Raw genomic sequence first — 14,668 nt, 5'->3', positions numbered from 1 at the left:
GTGTAACAAAGGGATGCAGAAAATAGGATTTTCAATAATATTGACTAGGCTTTTGGAAATGCTTCATGGCTGACATGATATAGTAGTCTTGAAGCTATTTTTGAAAAGCCTGGAGTTTTAGATCATTCTCTTATTATCATTAACACAGTTGCAGTCAAGTCCTATTTGCAAATTCAGACTATAAAATGTGCTATTGAATAATAAGGAGTTTGAAAATCTGTGAATGATGTGTGGTGTCAATAAATATGGGGGAATACTATGTACTTTATTTGGGTAAAATTACCGAGGCTAAAAGACGAAGCAGGGCAGTTGAACAAGGAGGTGTCTTCTTTAGAGAGGAAGCTGGACAATCTAAGGGTACAATTGTAGACTGTTCAAGGGAAACTTGATGTGGATCTATTTAATGGTCAGCTGATATCAGAAGAGAAAGAGCTGCTGGTGCAGATAGAAAAATGGGAAGGAATTAATGAGCAAGTGATGTGTCAGAGATCCAAAGCAATGTGGATAAAAGATGGAGACCAAAATACCAAATTCTTTCATGCGCATCTAAAGGAAAGGCATGCCAAAAACAGGATTGATTTGATCTACGATGATCAAGGAACCAGAAATTACTAAACCAAAACTGATAGAGCAAGAGTTTACAGGGTTCTTTAAATCATTGTCAGAAGAGTGTGCTGATGAATTGCCATGTATTGATATAGATAAAGCCAAAAATGGACCTTGCCTCACTAAGTAACAACAAAAAGAGCTCAACAGACCAATAACAGAAAAGGATATTGATCAGGCCCTCAAAGATTTGCCTAATGAAAAAGCACCAAGTATAGATGTGATGACCTTTTTAGGTCATCACTTGTTTTAGAAATAAACTCTGTGTTCTGAGGCCTTGAAAACCTCTTTCTGTATCACCTTGATTTGTGTGAGCAGTCCGGGCGCATAGCAGGAAAGCCATTATGTGAAAATCTGTGAAAAATAATGAATTTTGCCTTTAAAATGAATTTAAGTTGACTTCGGTCAACATTTTGGATAAACGGACCCGGACCCGTGATTTGATGGTCCTGGAGGGTCCGTAGGAAAATATGGGACGGGCATATTCCTGGAATCGAATTCCGACGTCCCAAGCCCGAGAAATGAATTTTTAAAGAAAATTATTTTCTTGAATATTTATGAGTTTTTGAAAATGAAATGTGTTTGAAATTTGATGGTATCAGGCCCGTATTTTGGTTTCGGAACCCGGTACAGGTCTTATATGTGGTTTAAGTTGAGTCTGTAAAATTTTGTAAGAAACGGACTTGAAATGACGTGAATCAGACCTTATTTGAAAAAATTAGAAAATTTGATGTTCTTAAGTGATTTCATGATTTTGATGCTAAATTCATAATTGTTAATGTTATTTTGGTAATTTGAATGCACGAGCAAGTCCGTATAAGGTTTTTAGGTTGTTGGGCATGTTTGGTTTGGAGCCCCGACGGCTCGGGTGAGTTTTGGATAGGCCACAGATTGGAATTTGGACTTAGGATGTTGCAGATTTTATCTGGTATGCTTCAGCCTTGCAGGCTTCGCAATTGCGAAGCCTGGCTCGTAAATGCGAGCAATGAGTCACAAATGCGAGAAGTGGCCTGGGCTGCCTTGGGTCGCAAATGCGATGACTTTATCGCAAAAGCGATTCCTCAAATGCGAAAGTCCCTTCACAAATGCGAAGATGCCCTGAACTCCTCAGTCGTCGCAAATGCGACAAATTTATCGCAAAAGCGACTTCGCAAACGCGAAGGTCCCTTCACAAATGCGAAATAGCAGACTTCTGGGTTCGCAATTGTGAACCCTAGCCGCAATTGTGATACCTGCAACCTTTAAATTCATAACTTAGATGCATTTCAACCATTTTTCACACTCTTTCAAAATCAAAACACTCTTGGACGATTTTTCAAAGACAACTTCTCTTCCAAATCGATTGTAAGTCAATTCTAACTCGTTTTCTTCAATCTTTAGCATCTTTTCATATAATTTCAACTCAAAATCAATGATTTTCATGCGGGAAAATGGGTGTTTTGGGTAGAACCTAGGTTTTTCAAATTTTGGGGATTTGGACCTCGATTTGAAGTCCGAGTTCAAAACAAATCATATATTTGGGTTCGTGGGGGAATGGGTAATCGGGTTTTGGTTCGAACCTCAGGTTTTGACCATGTGGGCTCGGGAGCAATTTTTGACTTTTGGGTAAAACTTTGGAAAACGCATTTTCATGCATTGGGCTTGATTCATTTAGCGTTTATTGATGTAATTAAGTAACTTGTGGCTATATACAAGCGAATTAGTGGTGGAATCAAGGGGTAAAGCAATAATTGAGACGTGAATTGTGTTCGTGGCATCGAGGTAAGTGTTTGGTCTAACCTTAGCTTGAGGAATTAGGAGTTGTGTCCTATTTGCTACTTGTTTCTTGTTGAGTACCACGTATAGGCTTGGTGATGAGTATCTATACGTTGGTGTCGAGCATGACCGTGAGTCTTAAATTGAACTTGTTGTATTCTTAACAATTACTACTAATGCCTAAGTCGTTGATTCTCTGTGTTGAGCAAGAATTATAATTATTCTTGTGAAAATTACTTATGACTGAGTATTGGTATTAGTTGAGGTAGTTAGATGTTGGAATAAGTCTGGTTATAGTTGTTTCTACCTTGTCGGGACGTATTTATTTATATTGTTAATTCCCTTGCCAGGACAGTGTAGTTCTTTATCAATCCTTTGTCGGGACTCTTGTTGTGATTGTTGTTGATTGTATATTTGGATCAGGTTGCACGCCGCAACAATATTATATGTGGATCGGGTTGCATGCCGCAACAATGATATAATTGGATCGGGTTGAACGCCGCAACAATGATATAACCGGATCAGGTTGCACGCCGCAACAGTGATAAACGATATGGATCGGGTTGCACGCTGCAACTGTGTTGTTATAAATTGGGATCGGGTTGCGCGCCGCAACAATTGATGATACAAAGTGTTTTGTAGATTGGATACACGTTCCTTATTATTTTGTTGTGAATTCCAAGTTGTCTTATGCCTTTACTCTTGATTTACTGTTGATATTGATATACCCCCGCAGCATGTACCCCCTCCTGTCTTTACTTGTTTATTCCTATTTTATTTTCCGCTGTATATTATATAACTGCACAGGTTTTGTGACGATCCGGCTAGTAGTTTTATGAGTTACCGCTCTGTTTTTCCCATTTCTGTTTCTTTATGCCTTGTTATCCGTGTTATATGGTATCGGGTTGGTCGGATCAAATCCGGAATGATTTTGGGTAAGGTTTGAGACACTTAGTCTCTCTTTAGGAAGTTTAAGTTGGAAAAATTAACTGGATGTTGACTTATGTGTTAGAGGGCTCGGATGTGAGTTCTGATAGTTCGGTTAGCTTTGGGAGGTGATTTGTGACTTAGAAGCCTGATCGGAATGAGTTTTGGAGGTTTGGAGTAGATTTAAGCTTGAATTGGCGAAGTTGATATTTTGGCGATTTCCGGTTGGTAGGAGAGATTTTGATATAGGGGTCGGAATGGAATTCCAAAAGTTCCAGTAGTTCTGTTGTGTCATTTGGGATGTGTGTGCAAAATTTCAGGTCATTCGAACGTGGTTTGGTTGGGTTTTTTATCAAAAGCGGAATTCGAAAGATATTAGAAAGTTAGGCTTGAATTCGATGTGTTTTGGTTGATTTGATGTTGTTTGAGGTATTTTGAAGATTGGAACAAGTTTAAATAAGGTATTGGGATATGTTTGTGCCTTTGGTTGAGGTCCCAGGGGCCTCGGGTGAGTTTCGGGTGGTCAACCGGATCATTTTGAAGTTAAGAAAGTTGCAGAAATTGCAGGTTCAGCAGTTGCAGGTATTTACTCTTCACGTTCACGAGTGGAACCTCGCGTTCGTGAAGAGTCAGCTGAGGGAGGTGGAAATTTAGCCTTCGTATTCGCGAGGCAGGTTACACGTTCGCGAAGGGCTACGAGATTGTGCATCGCGTTCGTAGGTGTGTAGTCGTGTTCGCATAGAAGGAATTGAGAGGCTGAGCTTTAGTGGAATTAACCCATCGCGTTCGCAATGGATGGAACGCGTTCGCGAAGGTTCGTCTGGGTAAATCATCGCGTTCACGAGGGTCTTGTCGCGTTCGCGTAAGAGGATTTTGGTCAAAGTTATTTTGTGCTTCGCGAATGCGAGGATTTGACCGCGTTCGTGAAGAAGGATTTTCAAGCCTATGCAAAAGTTTAAAAGGTCGTCTTGTCCGCGAATGTGGGGTTTATTTCCTCCATAGTTGGTCATTTGCTTTTTGAAGGAGATTGAAGAGGGATTCAAGGGGAATCACTTGGAGGTAAGATTCTTGGACTTAAAACTCGATTATTATATGAATTCCACCTAGACAATCATGCAAATTAAGGCAAAAATTGAAGAACTGGGGCTTGAAAATTTAGACATTTAATTGAGGATTTGAAGGACCATTTGGGGTCGAATTTGAGAACTTTTGATATGTATGAACTCGTGGGGATATAAGGAATCTATTGATGCAAAAATTATTGAATTCAAAGACGTGGGCCCGGGGGTCGGGTTTTGGTAATTTCGGGATTTGTGTAGTATTTTGATTATTTCCGCTTGTGCTTCGTTCCCTTAGCCTATTTTAACGTCCTCGTTCTGATTTTGAATAGATTTGATGCGAGTGGAGGCCGATTCGAAGGGCAAAGGCTTCGCGAGATAGAGATTTGACCGGTTCGAGGTGAGTAATGATTGTAAATGATGTTCTGAGGGTTTGAAACCCCGGATTTGCACATCGTAGTGCTATATTGAGGTGAGACACACGCTCGATGATGAGTGTGGGGTTGTACACTATTGGGGATTGTGACTTGGTTCGTCCCGACTGATGATTTTACTGCGTATTTGACTGAAATCTATTTGTTATCATCATTATTTGGGCCGAATGCCATATTTGGGCCAAATGCCAACTATTTGAACCTTCGGGGATTTTTACTGGTATTTCCTCACTGTTTTGACTTTATACTTGAACTCAGTCATGTTATATTTCGTTGTTTTCGTACTCAGCCATGTTTACTCTGTTTTAACACTTACATGATCTTTTAAATGATATTTTGGGCCGAGAAACATGTTTTACTAGTGCCCGAGTGGCTTGTGAGGATTTTTGACTGAGTAAGGTCGAGGGCCTATGTTGTGAGGAAACATTTGATATTGATTATGAGGCCGAGGGCCTGAGATATGTACGCCACGAGGTGGCTTGATTGATATGAGGCCGAGGGCCTAATGATGATGCCACAAGGTGGCTTAATATTGCACTTGGGCTGTAAGGGGCCCCTCCAGGAGTCTGTACACCCCCAGTGAGCGCGGGTACCCATTGTGATATGAGATTGAGCTCGAGGGGATGGTATTGTTCTATGTGATTTGCCCGAGGGGCTGGTACTGTTTTGAGATGTTGCCCAAGGGGCGGATTTGTTGATACTGTGCCCGAGGGGCGAGCCTTTATGCGTTTATTTTTCATATTTGACTGTTAATTACCTGCTTAATCATTGAAAAAGGCTTTTCATGAAACTACATTGAGTTAAAGAATTTTACCCATCTTTCATTGATTTACTATTTTTAAGTGGTTTTACTGCTTCATTATAGATGCTTTGTGTCTTACGTGATTTCTTGCTTTCAGTCTTTATTTACATTTGTTACTCACTGAGTTGGAGTACTCACTTTACTCTCTGCACCCCTGTGTGCAGATTCAGGCATTGCTGATCCTGCTAGTGCGAGTTGAGAGCTCCCGGCGGACATTCGGAGTTCACGAGGTAGCTGCTTGATGTCTGTAGTCCCGTGTCTCCCTCTTTATTATTTCTATCATATATCAGACATTTGTAATAGTTTGTAGACTTTTCAGACTTGTATTAGGTGTTATAGATGCTCATGACTAGTGACATGCCGGTTAGGGCTGTGTATGGGTGTTCTTTCGCGTATTTACGTTATCATGGTTATTTCGAATTTATTTTATCATGTCTAGACCGTTTCTTAAATGCTTAACCATTAATAATTGGAAAACGGGAAGTGTTGGCTGGCCTTGTCTTCACAAGAGGTGCCATCACGACCGGGTCCGGGTAAGGGTCGTGATAGGTTTATTTGGTAGTCTAGTCCTAGCCTCGTCACTACTTCGTCAAGGTTAGGCTAGGCACTTACCAACACATGGGGTCGGTAGTGCTGATACTACACTCTGCACTATGTGCAAATCCCGGAGCAGCTCTTGGGCCATAGCATTTGGGTGGTTGCCTTCAGGCCAGCTAGAGATCCCGAGGTAGACCTCCAGGCATCCGCAGGCCCGACGTTCTCATCTATCTTATTATGTATTCTATTTTCAGTTGTTTTCGAGACATATTATACTTTCTTTTAGACATTTTCTTGTAGTATTCATAGACAGCCCGTGATATTGTGACACCGGATTCCGGGTAGAGACGTATGTTGGCATTGTCGTACTAGCTTTAGTTATTTTATCAGATTAAGTCTTCCGCTTGATTTTTATTTATCGTTAATATTTCAATGTTGATTACATGTTAATTCAAATTGTTAAAAGGGGCTAAAATGAAAGAGTTAGTGATTCTTTATTTCGCGGCTTGCCTAGCTTCTACGAGTAGGCACCATCACGACTCCCGAGGGTGGGAATTCCAAGTCGTGACAAGTTGGTATCAGAGATCTAGGTTACATAGGTCTCACAATTCACGGACAAGTGATAACTAGGGATTTTGACGTATGTCATGCTCCTTCTTGCTTACGCTTTGATTATAAATTCATACAAAATAGTCCCAAAAGACTCATAAGTTGTGCTTGATTGCAGGTTTGATCAATAAAGTGACGAGATGTCAAAGATCGGCTCAAAAGGAGTGAAACCGGCACAAGTACCAAAGACAAGACAAAACTCAGGAGAAACAGGCCTAGTGCGCCCACACTACACTTTGTGCGGTCCGCACTAGGGAGATTCAGAGAGTTGGTTTTTCAAGCATTAAAGTAGTACAGCCGTAGTAGATATTGTGCGACCCGCACTGAAGGCACCACGGTCGCACTACCACTTTGTGCGGTCCGCACTAGGGAGGTTCAGAGAGATGCCAAGTTCTGAAGATCAAGCCTGTGTGGTCCACGGTCATGTTTGTGCGGACCGCACTAGATGCCTCCGCGGCCGCAGTCCATTCTGTGCGGTCCGCGGAGCCTGGGTTCAGAGAGTCAAATTTGCAGAGTCAAGAGCCTAGTGCGGCCGCACACCATTTTATGCGGTCCGTACTGACCCCGTAGGGGCATTTTTGTCCAGTTTTTCTAGCATATTATAAATAGAACCTTTTTCCATTTTTAGGGTATCAGATATTATCAGACGTTAGTTGCGCTCGTGAGAAGACTTTTCTTAGCCATTTTGGGCATTTTTACTTAGTTTTTATCATTGAATCTTTGTATTTACCTTAGCAATTAATTAATATGTTTTTATCTTCATCTATTTCTCTGTTTTTCTCTTCAAGCATGAGTAGCTAGACTCATTAGCTAGGGTTATGGCTCAACCCTAGTGTGGGTAACTGATGGGTGTTGTGATTTAAGGTTAGATTGACTATGGGTGTTTGTTATTTGGGTCAATTTCATGGTTTAATCTATGAATTAATGGTTGCAAACACTAGTTTGTGCTAAGTTTACTTGGGTTCTTCTTGAGAAAGAGAGCCTAAGTCTCCGAAATTGACCCAACAAGGAATTGGGATGGACTCAAGAGAACTGATAGTCCCAATTAAAGGGTTAAACCTCGAGAGAGTAATACCCGACTTGAACCCCAGTTGCTTAAGCAAATTTTCCTACCCTATTGGTCTTGAGAAAGTCAATTGGGCAAAATCATTTTCTCTACCGAGAGGTGTGAGAGTGGGTAAAATTGTGCAATGGTTATAGCATATTCCCCAATCATGTCAATTGTGCCTTAGGCTCAATTACCCGTCAATTGGCCACCTAGGAGCATGCCACTACCCTAGTGCCTTTTAAACTATTAGATACAACTTGTAGCAATTTACTCATAGTTAATTTAATAGCAATTGTAATTTGTAGTTTGATAATATTAGAATATAAAGAACACCCAAAAATGATTAGAAGTGATATTTGGAACAAATACGCAATTCCAACCTAAATAGATACTCGACTCCACTCCTAGTTCTATGTGGAAATCGATCCCGACCCACAAATCGGGTAAAAGCTATTGTGACCCTCTCTTCCTACTTTTTAGTAGTGTGGAGTAGGCAGCGATCAACAAGCTTAGTAGAGTCTGAGGGATCGGTACAGAGATGTCTATATTTATCCCCCAAAGGCTATAGAGTTAGGAAGAACTTCACAATTATTCCTTCTTATCGTGCGGTTTGGTTTCTCAATGCTAATTGAATTTCTACTCTGTTCTTTCGCAGATGGCGAGAACACGCACTTCCTCATCCACCGATCAGCAGCCTGAGCCCCCAACAGCAGCTCCCATAAGGGGCAGAGGGCGAGGCTGAGGCCGAGGCAGGGCAGAGCTCAGCCTAGAGCAGCAACACCAACGGCGGAGCCTCAAGTTGACTTTGATGATGAGGTTTCGGCCCAGACAATTCTGGTGGGCTCGGCTCAGGTGCCAGAGGGGTTTATTGCTACCCCAGTACTCCGGAATGCTCTGATTCATCTAGTAGGCCTTATGGAGAGTGTCACCTGGGCAGGCTTGCTTCCCGTAGCACCAGCCGTCTCTCAGGTTGGAGGAGGAGCCCAGACTCCTACTACTCGCACTCCGGAGAAGGTAGCTCCCCAGTTTTAGACTCCAGCAGTTCAGCCAGTTGGAGCAGTTCAGCCGGGTGTGGTATCTCAGACCGGTGATGGAGCAACTATGTTTGTTGATGCTTTGTGGAGATTGGACAGGTTCACCAAGCTCTTCACTACTACCTTCAGTGGTGCATCTTCTAAGGATCCCCAGGATTATCTAGACAGCTGTCATGAGGTTCTCAGGAACATGGGGATAGTAGAGACCAACGGGGTCGATTTTGCTACCATTCGTTTGTCGGGATCCGCCAAGACTTGGTGCAGAGACTATTGTTTGGCTAGACCAACTGGATCACTAGCTTTGACTTGAGAGCAAGTTACTCAACTATATTTGGAGAAGTTTCTCCCCATCACTCAGAGAGAGGCCTATCGGAGGCAGTTTGAGCATCTCTAGTAGGGTTCTATGATTGTTACCCAGTATGAGACCAGATTCATCGACTTGGCTCGTCATGTTCTTATCATAGTTCCCACCGAGAAAGAGAGGTTGAGGAGGTTCATTGAGGGACTTATTCAGCCGATTCGTCTTCAGATGGCTAGGGAGATAGGGAGTGAGATTTCTTTCCAGAAGGCGGCTAATGTGGCCAAGGAGAGTGGAGATGGTTCTGTCGCAGGGAGGTGGTCATGGGTCGGACAAGAGGCCCCATCATTCAGGTAGATTCAATGGTGTCTCGTATGGTAGAGGCCATCCTCCTATGCCCTTTCAGTCAGCACTTCAGGTTTCTCACGGTTCTTCGGGTGGTCGTGGTTCTCATGTGCAGTATTCTGATCAGTAGCCCTACAGTGCACCACCAGCTCCTATCAGTGCACCGCTGCTCCAGAGTTTTCGGGGTGGTCATTCAGGTCGCTAGGGTCAGTCTCAGTTTCCTCAGCCGCAACATTCAAGTGGATGTTTTGAGTGCGGTGAGTATGGTCATATCCAGAGGGCTTGTCCAAGACTGGTGGGTACTCAATCGTAGCGGCAGGGCTCCCATGCTATGGTTCAGGCACCAGGTGTTCCGTCACCTGCTCAGCCAGCTAGGGGTGGGGGTAGAGGTGCTAGAGATGGAGATAGAGGTGGAGCTCAGACCGCTAGAGGTGGAGGCCAGCCAGCTGCAGGCCATCCCAGAGATGTAGTCCAGGGTGGTAGGGCCCAACCCCGATGTTATGCTCTTCCAGCCAGGCCTAAGGCTAAGGCTTCCGATGCAGTTATCACAGGTACTGTTCTGGTTTGTAGTAGAGTTACTTCAGTTTTATTTGATCTGGGGTCTACGTACTCCTATGTGTTATCTTATTTTGCACCGCATCTGGTCATGCCTAGTGATTCTTTGAGTGTTCATGTTTATGTGTCTATAGCGGTGGGTGATTCTATTGTGGTAGATTGAGTCCATCATTCATGTGTAGTTGCAATTGGGGTTTTGAGACTCGTGTAGATTTGCTTCTTCTGGATATAGTTGATTTCGATGTCATATTAGGGATGGATTGGTTATCACCTTATCACGCTATCTTGGACTGTCTTGCCAAGACTGTGACCTTAGCCTTGCCGATTTTACCTCGTTTAGAGTGGAGAGGGACTCCTGGTCATTCTACCCACAGTGTTATCTCATATATGAAGGCTCAGCGTATGGTCGAGAAGGGGTGTTTGGCCTATTTGGCCTATGTTCATGATTCTAGTGCTGAGGTCCCTTCTATTGATTCCGTGCCTGTTGTTCACGAGTTTCCTGAGGTTTTCCCTTTAAACCTACCGAGTATGCCACCCGATAGAGATATTGGCTTTTGCATTGATTTGGCTCTGGGCACTCAGCCCATTTCTATCCCGCCGTATTGTATGGCCCCGCCTGAGTTGAAAGAGTTGAAGGAGCAGTTGCAAGACTTGCTTGAAAAAGGTTTCATTAGACCTAGTGTTTCTCCTTGGGGTGCGCCGGTGTTGTTTGTTAAGAAGAAGGACAGATCGATGAGAATGTGTATTGATTACCGGCAGTTGAACAAGGTTACAATCAAGAATAAGTATCCATTGCCGAGAATTGATGATTTGTTTGATCAGCTTCAGGGTGCCAAGGTCTTCTCGAAGATCGATTTGAGATCTGGCTACCATCAGTTGAGGATTAGGGCATCCAATGTCCCTAAGATAGCTTTCCGCACTCGGTACGGACATTATGAGTTCTTGGTGATGTCGTTCGGGTTGACAAATGCCCCATCAGCTTTTATGGAGTTGATGAACCGAGTGTTCAGGCTTTACTTGGATTTGTTCGTGATAGTCTTCATTGATGATATTTTGATCTATTCCCGTAGCTGGTAGGAGCACGAGAAGCATCTTAGATTGGCTCTTCAGACTTTGAGGGACAGTCAGATGTATGCCAAGTTTTCAAAGTGTGAGTTCTGGTTAAGTTCAGTTGCATTCTTGGGTAATGTTGTATCAGTAGAGGGTATTTAGGTTGATCCGAAGAAGATAGAGGTAGTTATGAACTGGCCTAGACCCGTATCATCTATATAGATCCGGAGTTTCTTGGGTTTGGCAGGCTACTATCGTCAGTTTGTGGAGGAGTTTTTGTCTATTGCAGCCCCAATGACCAAGTTGACCTAGAAGGGTGCCCAGTTCAGGTGGTCAGACAAGAGTGAGGCGAGCTTTTAGAAGCTCAAGATAGCTTTGACTACGGCGCCAATGTTGGTTTTGCCCACGGGTTCAGGGCCATATATAGTTTATTGCGATGCATCTCGTATTGGACTTGGTGCAGTGTTGATGCAGGAGAGCAAGGTTATTGCATATGCTTCACGTCAGTTGAAGATTCATGAGAAGAATTATCCAGTCCATGATTTGGAGTTAGCAGCCATTGTTCACGCATTGAAGATTTTGAGGCATTATCTGTATGGCGTGGCATGTGAGGTGTTCACAGATCACAAGTGTGACGACCCGGCCCGTCGTCACGTGAGTTACTGCCCTATTTCCCCTAATTTATGCTTCTTCATGTTTCGTTATCGGTATTCGGTGTGTTAGAGTTAAATCGGATTGGTTTTGATAGGAAATGAGACACTTAGTCTTTTTAAGGAAGGCTTATTTTGGAAAAGTCAACTGGATGTTGACTATTGAGTTAGAGGGCTCGGATGTGATTTTCGGTGATTCGGTTAGCTTCGAGGGTTGATATGTGGCTTAGGAGTGTGATCGGAATTGATTTTGGAGGTCCGGAGTAGAATTAGGCTTGAATTGGCGAAGTTAGTATTTTGGCGAATTCCGGTTGGTAGGTGAGATTTTGATACGGGGGTTGGATGTGTGTACAAAATTTCAGATCATTCGGAGGTGTTTTGGTCGGGTTTTTGATCAAATGCGTATTTCGGAAGTTTTTAAGAAATTTAGGCTTGAATCCGATGTAATTTGATGGTTTTGGTGTTGTTTGTGGTGTTTTGATGATTGGAACAAGTTTGAATGATGTTTTAGGATGGGTTGGCACTTTTGGTCGAGGTCCTGGGGGCCCGGGGTGATTTCGGATGGTCAATCGGACCAATCTTGGTTTTTGAAGTTGCAGATTCCAGCTGAGTGTTGCAGAACATTTTTGTTCTCTGCGATCGCAGGAGTGCAATTGCGATCGCATAGAAGGTTTGGGGAAGGCCGTTCTGATTGCTCAATGCTATCGCGGAATAGGGTATGCGATCGCGTAGGTTTGATTGGTGAAGCAGTGCGATCGCAGTTAAGGGGTCGCGTTCGCATAGGACATTTTGGAGGCCTGGGAAAGTTGAGCTATGCGATCGCAGAGGCTTGGATGCGATCGCATAGAGTAAAATCTGGGCTGACAGAAGAGTTTTAATAAATATTTCACCCGCGAACCAAGTCCCATTTCCTCCATTGTTGAGTAACCTTGGGAGCTTTTGACGAGTATTAAAGAGGGTTTTGACTGGGAATCGATTGGAGGTGAGTCCTATGGCCTAGAAACGTCATTTAATTGTAGACTCAACATCTAAATTCATGGAAATTTGATTAAAAGGGAAGGATTAGGGCTTGACTTTTGAAATAGAAATTTGGGGGTTTGAGGGAGTATTTGAGCTCGGATTTCGATAAATTTGATATGTATAGACTCGTGGCGAGATAAGGAATCCGGTGATTTCAATTTTTTGATTTTTCAAGAAGTGGGCCCGGGGCTCGGGTTTTGCCAACTTCGTGATTTTCGATATTTTTTGAGTCTTTTTGATTGGGTTGTATTCCCTTAGCCTATTGTAACGTATTACTTGTGGTTTTGATCAGATTCGATGCTTGAGGAGGTTAATTTGTGAGGCAAGGGAGTAGCGAGCTAGGATTTCGGCCTGCTTGAGGTGAGTAATGGTTATAAATGATGTTCTGAAGGTTTGAACCCCGGATTTGCATAACGTGGTGCTATGTTGAGATGAGACACACGCTGTATGATGAGCGTGGGGTCTGTTACTACTGGGGATTTGGACTCGGTCCATCCCGTTTGATGACTCTACTGTACTTTTGACTGAGACTTAATTAATATCATTATATTATGGGCTAGTTGCCATGTTTGGGGCCTTGTGCCGATCTGTAGAACCCTTAGGGGGCATTTGTATTGGTTGACCTCACTTTTCTTGTCGAAATCATACCCTCAGTCATGTTCTTAACTGATAAACATAATATGAACCAGCTTTAGAAATTGTTAAATCCTAATGAGAGTAACGTGTGGGTTGAGAACCCCGTCTTATCTTAGTGTGCCCGAGAGGCCAAGTCTATATTGACTGAGAGGGGTCGAGAACCCCATTGTGAGGGTATTTGATATGCTATGGATCGGGCTGCACGCCGCAGCAGTATATATATTTATGCGGATCAGACTGCACGCCGCAGTAGTATATTATATGGATCGGACTGCACGCCGCAGTAGTATATTATATGGATCGGACTGCACGCCGCAATAGTATATTATATGGGTCGGACTGCACGCCGTAGTAGTATTGCGCTTGGGCTGAAGGAGCCCCTCCGGAGTCTGCACACCCCCAGTGAGCGCAGTCGACTATTCTTGGATCGGGTTGCACGCCGCAGTAGTATATATATATATGGATCGGCCTGCGCGCCGCAGCAGTATACTATATGGATCGGGCTGCATGTTGTAGCAGTACAAATATGAATTTGGTTATCGTGAGGAGTAAATGAAATGAATACTGGCTTAAAAGACATTTAACTAACTTCTTCATTCAGTTGTTGTTTTCGATATTCTCACTGTTTTAATATAGAACTGCTTAGTGTTTTACGAGTTTTCTTTCTGTCAGTCATTATTTATTGCTATTACTCACTGAGTTGGAGGACTCACTTTACTCCATGCACCATGTGTGCAGATACAGGTATCTCAGAGGCATAGTTTGAGCTTTCTGCTGCTGTTCAGCTTATTCCGGAGTCATCGAGGTAGCTGCATGGCGTCCGCAGGACCCGATTTCTCCCCTTATCCTCTTTATTTTCCGCATTCTAGACAACTCTATGTATAGGTTGCTACACAGACTTGTATTAGAGGCTCTTGGCTCGTGACACCAGATCGGTGGGATTTATATTGATATTTTATGGATTTTCCGTACTGTTTATCTATTACTACAGAGTTATAATCATGTTAATTTGGCATTAAATACTATTAATTGGTAATGAATTCTACATAAGGGATTGTGAGTGACAAATTGGTCGGGCTTGCCTAGCATCGTGTTGGGCGCCATCACGACCGGGGATTTTGGGTCGTGACAACAAGAGTCTTCAGTATTTGTTCATGTAGAAGGAGCTAAATTTAAGGTAGAGAAGGTGGTTGGAGCTATTAAAGGACTATGATATCACCGTCTCATATCATCCGGGAAAGGCCAATGTGGTGGTCGATGCTTTGAGTAGGAAGTCAGCATGTATGGGCAGTCTTGCTTATGTT

Source organism: Nicotiana tabacum, chromosome 11, assembly GCF_000715075.1.
Source record: "Nicotiana tabacum cultivar K326 chromosome 11, ASM71507v2, whole genome shotgun sequence".
In the NCBI taxonomy this organism is placed as follows: Eukaryota; Viridiplantae; Streptophyta; class Magnoliopsida; order Solanales; family Solanaceae; genus Nicotiana; species Nicotiana tabacum.
This window is presented reverse-complemented; position numbering follows the sequence as displayed.